Source organism: Strix uralensis, chromosome 11, assembly GCF_047716275.1.
Source record: "Strix uralensis isolate ZFMK-TIS-50842 chromosome 11, bStrUra1, whole genome shotgun sequence".
Taxonomy (NCBI): Eukaryota; Metazoa; Chordata; class Aves; order Strigiformes; family Strigidae; genus Strix; species Strix uralensis.
The window spans coordinates 1,641,704-1,650,840 of record NC_133982.1 but is presented as its reverse complement, the minus strand read 5'-3'; the positions used below and the strand labels follow the sequence as shown (position 1 = coordinate 1,650,840).

The following is a 9,137-nucleotide window of genomic DNA, read 5'->3' as shown; positions in this document are numbered from 1 at the left end:
TCCTGGGGAGCAGGGCCCACAATGTTTTTCAGATGCTGACTGAACTGCCAGCTCCAAAATGGCCCCCAGAACGGTGCATGGCAAAATTTATTTAACTAGCCTTAGCACGTTTAGTTGTTCAAACCCTCATTCCTGTCCAGAAGATGTGACATATCTATGGTGAAACCACTGTCTCTAGGACCTGCAGCTCTGAGGCTGGGTCCCAGGAGCACACATTTAGTGTCAAAAACCATGATGATCATGTCTTTGTTTCCGAGGCATCCCAAGGGCCAGATGGACATGTCGAGCCACCTAGACTGTAAATGTTCCTTGAAACAGCTTCCTTCCTGACCCGGTTAGGCAGGCCATACTCCACTTGTGCAGTCTTAGTGACTCAGCCACACAATCAGACCAGGTTAGACTGCTCTCACAGCATCCAACTTCTACTGTATTGCTTTCCTTGCACTCTGGCTGCTGACCCTGGGTTAATGTCCCTGTAGGCAGTGCCCAGCACTCTGGTCTCCTTCCATCCCCAAGCATGGTGCTGTCTCCAGCAGCTCTTTAACATCCTCCTGCAAGTGGAGTAGCCCCAGACCAAACTGGTCCATGCGACACAGAACCTGCAGAAGGAGAGAGCTGCCCTGCAGCATCCCTGCTTTGTCAGTAGAGCCCCAGGAACTCTGCAGCAGGGTCTTTGCATGGTGCGGATGTTATGTACCACATCCCATAGGCAGCTTCTCCTTCATGACACTTTCTCACAAGGGCAAAAGCTGATCCTTTTTTGCATCTGTAGGGTGGGTGCACACTCAGAAGTTTGTGGGCTGCAAGATGCAGATAAAAGCACCTGCCCGTAGAAGATGCCTTTGAGCAGTAGGCAGTACTGCCAAAGGGGCACTTGCTTCCAAGCTTCTTGTTGGCATTCATTTGTTTTAACAGAAGACCTTTCCTTCTGAATATGGAAGGAAAGACATAAGGTTTCAACACATCACATATATCCACTCCTCCTCCTGTTAGTCCAACAGGAAAACAGTCTATAGGTCCAATAATATGCCAGATGAGGAAACATAATTAGTGAGTAGCAAAACTTACGCAGAGTAATACTAGCCTTTGCCCCAGCCCTAAAAGGTGGCTAGGCTAGAAATTCAGCTTGACCTTGGCACTGGCCTCCTTGCAAGACCTTCAGAAACTGGTGCATACTATAGGTGCTAAACATCAGAGCTCAGTGACAACTGCCAACTTGTTTACTTTTCTCTCAACCTCCATGGACCAAACATTTCTCAAGAGAATGAAGGAACAGCAGAGCAGCTTCTGGAATGGGCCTGTGACCCTGGGACTGACCCATGCCTGTGCAGTGACCTTTAAGACCTGGGAGAAAAGAGTGAGGTGAAGGCACTTCACAGAGGTAAAATGTCAAGATATTTAAGAGGACAGGGCTCCAATAATACTTTGATGAGGACAGGAGCAGTTGGGCTGGGAGGGAAATATTTGGACGTGTGTTGGTAGTGAGTTCTCTCTCAGGAGGAGTTACATCTGTTCATTTGCTATTTGATAGCTGAGGCTCAGCAGCTGTTGTGTTCCAGAGAACACAGGTTGCCTGTGCATTTCCACCCAGGGCTGGCAGGTAAGACTGAGCTTCAGCTAGCTCCAGTTTAGGACAAGTAGCAGGAGCTGCAGGTGATCCTACCTGCCCCCTGGGGAAATCATTAGCCTTCAGCAGCAAATGGCAAAGGCAAATTAGGAGAGAGAACTCTGGCCCTCAGGCAAGTGGAGGACTTTTTGTGATTTCTACTGGAGCTGGAGAGAGGACAAAGCTGGAAAGGGCAGAGGGACAGTGTGTGGAGGTGAACTGAGGCATCTGTGGGCATGGGACCTGCTATCAGAGCAGCGTTTCTTCTTCAGCACAGAGCACTTTTCTCCTGGGATCATCCATGTATATTGTCTGGGAAACCATCATTCACTAAACATTTCTGTTTTGGCCATTTCACCTCCTCTTCCAAAGACAATTCCCAGGGATGAAGGAGTGAATCCTTTCAAACTGGTCCGTCACAGACAATATGTTTACCTTATCCAGCTCCAGGTGCAGCTGGTCCCCTGCCCAGCCCCTCTGAGATATTTAGTCCTGCAGGCAAGGGGGAGGTGGAGCTCAGTGGGGAAGGAAATAGGGAGGGCAGATGCAGAGTTGCCTGTCAAAAGGAAAACTCTGCTTGTCAAGGATCATAAAATTTCTGCAGCTCCCTGACCTTGCTGCTCTTTTGGAACAGACTCTTGGATCCTCATCACCTGCTGGACCAGTTCTGTAGAGCTACATGGTGAGCACCTCATGGCCAGGCACTTCAGGACTTTGCTCACTGCTTTATAGTGCTCTGGCCAGGGACAGATCTGATGGTTGCAGAAGCCGTGGGATCATGTCCTGCTCCACTCTATGCTTGTGCCTCGAGGGTGTGAGGTGGGCCAGGGGGCATGGCTCTTTCTTGGCTCCCCAGGGAGCAGCAGGTGCAGGACAGGCACTAGCAGAGTGGGATGGGACAAGGGTCAGCCTGGCCCCAGAGCCCAGCCCCTGTCCCACCATCAGCAAGACAGGAGCACCCCCTAGTCTGTGGGGCCAGGGTGTGCTGGGGGTCCTGGGCCCAGACCGCAGAGCTGGTCTCTGCCTGCATTGCTCTATGTCTGAGAGTGCCCAAACCCTGTCCCTGTTTGTCAGAGGTGATTCTGAGAAGTGTCTCCAGCAGCATCTCCCGTTTCATGAGACAGATCGACCAGTGCCTCAGAAATGGCCCCTTTGAGAGATGAACGTAGCTCTTCCCAGACATGAGCTGAGGTCTCAGCATGGCAATCCCCATAGAAGAAGGTTGGGAGTCGGTCACCCAGCTTTCTGACCAGGAGCACTTGGCTTTTGTTGTGTTCTGGCTTTCCTCCCCAGCCAGAGGGGTTAAGTCAATACTCTTGTTTTGTAGGAATTGAGATTGCCTTGGAGCAGGGCTGCTGCAGGGATGGGTGATGTGTCTCTTTCATGGTCAGTCACTGCTCATCCCATTCTCCCAAATGCCCTGCTAAGACTGTGTGAATCAAGTGTAAAGGAGGTTCACCTCCATGCACCCTCCTCTGCAGCATGCAACCTGCTAATTCAAGTACGCACAGACAGACCCAAAGGAGCATGTGTTGAAGGTAAGCAGGCATATCATCTATCTGTGTGCAAAAAAAAGCGCTCTTCCTGGAAGGCTTCCTCATTCTAGGTGACACTCTTCCTCCCTGTTGGGTGAATGTTCCTCTGAATCTTTATGTTAAATAGACACTCTCTGGACAACCAGCTTACACCCAGGGATATTCTCTCCAGTAGCCTTCCCAGTGTTGACCTGGAGTCCCCTCACTCTAGTTATACACAAAGTCTGCATTAGCACACTGCAGCTACGGTAGTGTGTTGATGTGTGGTGAGTCATATAGTTCCTTTTCTAGTCAGGTACTCTGCATATGCAGTCCAGGAACTCCAGTAAACCCTTTCAGAGGGTTAGGGCTTTTGTGTAAGGCCTGTGTAATCCTTTTCAGACAACGCCACCAGGGTATCTGGGTAACCCCGAGGCACACAGCACTGGACACTGCTTCTCAGGCATTGGAATCCAGCCCTGTGCCTCTGCTGACATGAATGGAAACACCAGCAGGCAGTGTCACATGGCTCATGCTCTCAGAAGATCCCTGTGACCAGAATTTCCTACTGGTTTTATCTTCTCTTTAGAGGGTTCATAGGCAAGACCCAAGACAGAAAAGACTGGAAATCAGATCAGATTTCTAGGGCAGGGAATAGACTGTGGTCTGTCATTGGTCATTTCTGTGCAGGGTTTCTGGCCATTCTCACTGTTGCTTGGCCAGGAGAGGGGCTGGTGGTTGGGGTTATCAAAGCAGACATGGGCTGAAACTCAGGGCCCTCTCTGTGCTTCTTTCCTGCAGGTTGTGGGCTTGCAGTCTCACAACTGCCTGCCGTGGTGATCTGGCCACTGTGCTCAGCACCAACCAGACCCTGCTGGAGTTGAGGCTGGGCACCAATGCCCTGGGAGATGCTGGAGTGCACCTGCTATGTGAGAAGCTTAAACACCCTGCCTGCCCCCTTAAAGAATTGCAGTAAGGGACTTCAAGGTTCTTTTGAGCATTTCCCAGTGTGCCCATGAGGCAAACTTCAGCACATGAGAATCTCATGAGGCTGGTGCTGGAAAGACGCTTCTTCTTGGATGGAGAGAAGCCAAAAGTAACAAACCTATGATGTTGCTTATAGTTTGCATCTAGACTTTGCTTTCTGAATGGCATTAATAAACAGGGTACGCCAGGCACTTTCTCCCATAGAACTGCTAAGAAATAATGAAACTCTTGAGAGTGTGCTGAGTAGAATTACCTATCTCTGATTTTGGCTAGTAGCGGGGCAGTGTGGAAAGGCAACTGAATGTAGGCAACCTTACTTTGTTCATTTTTTTCTGATCCTGTGGGACTGCATGCTGTTCCACGAGGAGCACAGCCTGTGCTGTTTACCTTTGGCCTCAGCTCTTTCCATTATGGAGAAGCCCTGCTCCTGCATCTTCCTGACAGAAGAAGAGGGGGAAGGCAGTGATGAGGAAAGGACCTCCCTCATCTTTGTCTGGCCCACTGGCTCCTGCGTTGCCACTTTTGGGTGAGTCTTGGTGGCACGTCCCATGGCTGGGCAGGAGAGGTTCCCGTGCAGAGCCTTGTGGCAATTGAGGCACAGACTCTCCATGAAGTGCAGAAGGAAAGACCCTTTACTATTACAGTAGTACATGCTTATGCTCTTGTTAAAGCTCTTACTTCATCATTAGCAAATCAGCAATTAGACAGCTATCAGCCTTTTCTCCTATCAGCATCAGACCCCTCTAACACGCGCTGTGCAGACCAATCACCCTCTCGTTCACGCGGCGGTAACTTCTCACAGCTCAGCACTTTCCCACAGCTCAGTGTTGCAGCTGGCCGTTGTTTTTCCTCTGCCACCTCGGCACAACTCGGCAGTTTCTGACATTTCTCCCCAGGCCTGTTTCTCATCAAAGCCTTGCTGCTTCTCAGGGGCTGTGCAGGGCTGACAGGCCGATGTCGACTTGCCTCTCTCCCACAGTTTCTCACCAGAGTATAGACACCAACACGCTACCCCACCTCTCTCTCCCCCAGCATCTCCCCTCCTTTACTGATGTCTCTCCCTCGGTGCAGCCTTTGCTCCTCCAGCAGGTTCCAGGAGCCCTGTCAGCTCTCCTTCACCCAAGGGTGCAGTGCTGAGAGGCTGCTGAAGCTTGTCCAGCCCTTGAAATGTTTCCCCAGTTGCTCTTCCACACGAGCACCACTGATCCTGCCCCAGGACACCTGGAAAGTGTCAGGCATGACGACATGACTCTGGACACGATGTTCAAAGGCATTCGGATGCAGGTGATCTTCTTCTCAGTCCTGCTGGTGGGTGGCAAAGGGAACAGACCCTGCAGGTAGACGATTGTGCCACTGGTGTTAGCAGTGGGTCTCTATGACCTTGAGACCCTCCCTGGGGAAGAGATGGGATTCACCTGATGAAGTGGGACAAAACTACCTTTGCTAACAGGCTGGGCAACATGGAAAGAAGCTTTAAACTGAAAGGGTGCGTGAAAGTTTCACCAAAACGGGATAAAAGAACTTAGCGACACCGATGGGATGTAGATGAGCAGACACTCCTTTACTAACGGCCGGGTGCGCAGGGGAGTCGTCTCACCAACAACGCACACCTAACTCGTGTCGCGTGCTGATTATAGAGGATACAGTCAGACAGATTAATCAAGTTCTCATACACAAACGTGATAATTCCCATAACTCATTTTCATATTCCCACCTCTTTCCGGTCACGTGCACCCGAGTCCTGAAACGAGTCAGGGGGCTGCTTTTGTGACCACCACGGACTGCTGACTCAAAAGAAAGACCCTCCAATGCCCCTGACTCAAGGATTTTGGCTCACATTGCGATTTTAACATGCTTCGAGGCCCTTTCACAATGCAACTTCTAAAATACCTGGTCTACAGGGCGATAAATCGTCCTGACCGCACAGTCTAACGATGGCATCATCACGAGTCTTATTCTTTGACTAGAAATCTGGTTAATGATTATCACTAGTCTACGTGGCCTTAGCCTGGGACTTTACACAGGAGTTTGTAGCAGCATAACTGGTTCTATGGTTACTCTAAATCATTACTTATTTAAATCCAAATCACCAAAAATCATTAAAATCAGCTCAAATTAATAACAAATCAGTAACACTCCTGCAGTGGCCTTTTGATTATCTGTCATGTCTGCTGTGCTCCAGTAAGACCTTAGTTAATTCTGTGTTTTCTGCTGACACCTGCTGGCCCTCAGCAGAAGGTTACTGTGGGCCTGCTACAAAACTTTCCTTCCTGAAAGGCTTTCACAACCTCGGAAGTTGTTATTATTTATAAGGGGGTCAGGGTGCGGCACGGGACCCCTCGGTTCATCCCCCAGAGGGTCCCCATTCGGAGCGCGCCGTTCCCGCCACTTTCTGGATCCCTTTGCCAAAGGGCCGGAGGAAATACCCGGCCAGGTCCCAGCAGAGCCGCCCTGCGGGGACACGAGCATCAGCTCTGCTGGGGACACACGTGTCCCCTCCAGGGCCACCCTGCAGAGACCCGGGAGACCCCAGCACCCATCAGAGCCATTTTGGGCTCACCCAGCCCTTCCTGGGGGTCCCAAATCCAGGACTCATCATAAGGAGCCCCCACAATGGTGACAAACATCACGGCAGCCGCGAGGACGTGGAGGAGCGAGAGCCACCAGCCGAAGAGCAGCGGGCAGAGGATGTTCCCACACGTCACTGTGGATCCCACGGGAGGGGAGGCACCGGATGGGACCGTTGTCACCCGCAACGGCCCAAACCCACGCCGTCACCGCACAGGGTTGTCCCCAAGGCCACCCACCTCCGGAGCCCCGGATGACGTTGAGGTTGGAGTAGAGCTCCTTGACTGTTAAGAAATAGATGAAAATCTCTTTTTTAATGATTACTTACAAATAAATGAGATCGTAGAAATAAGAATTCAATGGTCATTAGAATAGGAGATTAGAAATCAGTAAACTATCGTAAGGATGCAGGTGTTCAAATAGTCTGAAGACGTAAAACCACGCTGTGCTGCTCATTCGTCATATGGTTGGCCAAAAACCCAGCCCAGTTAATCCGTGGATAAAGACAGATGAATCGAAACCTTTAATTTAATTTTTTATTATATTTATAATTAATATAATTTTTATTAGATATCATTAAATTTGATATATAGTATATATGTATATATTATCTATATTATAGATTATATATGTATATCTAAATACAATTTATATTATATTTAATATAATATTTTAACTGATACAGACATAAGAAATGGGTGATAAAGCGTCTAGTTTTAATATTCTTCAAGGTTATAAGATCAACGTCTCAGAAATTAGAAATGTGAAATGGAACATGGAGAGAAGGTTGTGGAAATCAGAGGAAGCAAGAGGGTGGTTTGAAGAGGGGTGACTCGATGGGCCTGGAACGGCCCAACAGAGCGTGTGATCAGGAGCAGAACCAACGACAAGAAAGGACTCGCTGACGGATGGAAATTTATGGACATTTTTGATCACTGGAAGAATAGAGAATTGAAACGTCAAGGGAAACTGAGGTGGACTTTGTATGAGGTGCTGGTTTAGAATCCCGACAGGAGGAGGAGCAGGGGCTGAAGCCAGCTGCCATTCACGGGGGTGGGTGCACGGGATAGTAAAGGCCAAAGCAGAGCGAAGCCCATTCCGTTACAAGTCGATTTGATTTATCACTCTGCAAGACATGGAAATATCTGTCCTTTATGCTGCAGGCCTGAGTAGGATGGAAATGTTTAGAAAGTGTCAGTAAAAATGAAACAAAGAAGAAATGAGGAAAGAAGCAAAGCAAAGAATATTTATAAACAGAATTTTCAGCTTTTTAAAATATTTTTGTGTTTGTTTCCTCTTTAACATACCTTGCTTTGTTTTGATATACCAGTCTTCGGGGCATGTCATGAACATAGTTTCAATTACGGTTTCGAAAGACAAAAATATTTCCAGAAGTGGGGTGGGATGTAGCTACAGGGACGCGGATGCCCTAAGTCACAGGGAAAGAGTTTTATTTGTCTTTATCATTGACGATCTCTGATCGGTGCTCCCAGGGCCGCGCCGTCCTGTGGCCCTTCCGTTTCTTGAAGCCAAACTGCGGAGATTTTTTAAATTTATTTTTTTGGGGGGGTGGAGGGAAGAAAAAGAAACCCCATTACAGCCATCCAGGAGCACCCGTGGGTGCCCCCACCCACGCCACAGCCACCCACCTTAGAGTTGCCAGAGAGCTTGTTGGCCTCCGCGGCGTTTTCGGCCGCAGAAATCCCCCCCCAGTGTGATGCTCAGGAGGGGGGACCCTCTGATACCCAGGATGGGGGGGCGCCCCCAGCATGCCCAGGACTGGGGACACACACCCCATCAGTGCCCAGTGTGATGCTCAGGAGGGGGGACCCCCTGGTACCCAGGACGGGGGGGACCCTCCCAGTGCCTGGTATAATTGTCGGGAAAGGGGAGACCCCCCCTCAGGTGCCGCCCTCCCCCCACTCACTGGGCGCATCCTCTGTGCAGCAGCAGCGGAGGGGAAGGGGCGGGGGGTGCCGGGCTCCCCCTCGCTGGGCATGGCGGCGTCTGTCGGTCGGTCGGTGGGTCCGTCCTGCCCCGCCGGTATTTAACGGGAGGTGCCGGGCATGCGCGAGGCGTGGTCCCCCCCACACTCCCCAGAACCGCCCCCCTTCACACCGGGAGGGGCCGGGGCCGACCTGCCTCCGCCGGGGGCCTGGAGTGCGCCTGATAACGGGGTGCGCGGTGTATCGGGGTGCGGGGGGGCTGGGGTGCACGGTGTATGGGGGTGCCCAGAAAACAGAGTGTGAGCTATATCGGGGTACACGGGGGCAGGGATGCACAGGGATCCAGGGGGGGCGCGGTGTATCGGGGTGCCCAAGGATGTGGGGTGTGCTCGGACGGCCGGTGTGGTGTATCGGGGTGCAGGGGAACCGAGGTGCACGGTGGGGGGGGCGCACAGGGTCGGGGAGGCACGGGAATCGGGGTGCGTGGTGTATTGGGGTGCGTGGGGCTGCGGCATG

At 51.0% G+C, this 9,137-nt stretch overlaps 1 long non-coding RNA gene across 1 annotated transcript; it reads left to right on the top strand.

Moving 5' to 3' along the window:
- The first annotated feature begins 2,968 nt into the window (after positions 1-2,968).
- LOC141948257 (uncharacterized) lies at positions 2,969-5,805 on the top strand. Its single transcript, XR_012630405.1, has 3 exons — positions 2,969-3,144; positions 3,922-4,633; positions 5,179-5,805. It is a non-coding gene; the product is annotated as an uncharacterized LOC141948257 (long non-coding RNA).
- Positions 5,806-9,137: the final 3,332 nt, after the last annotated feature.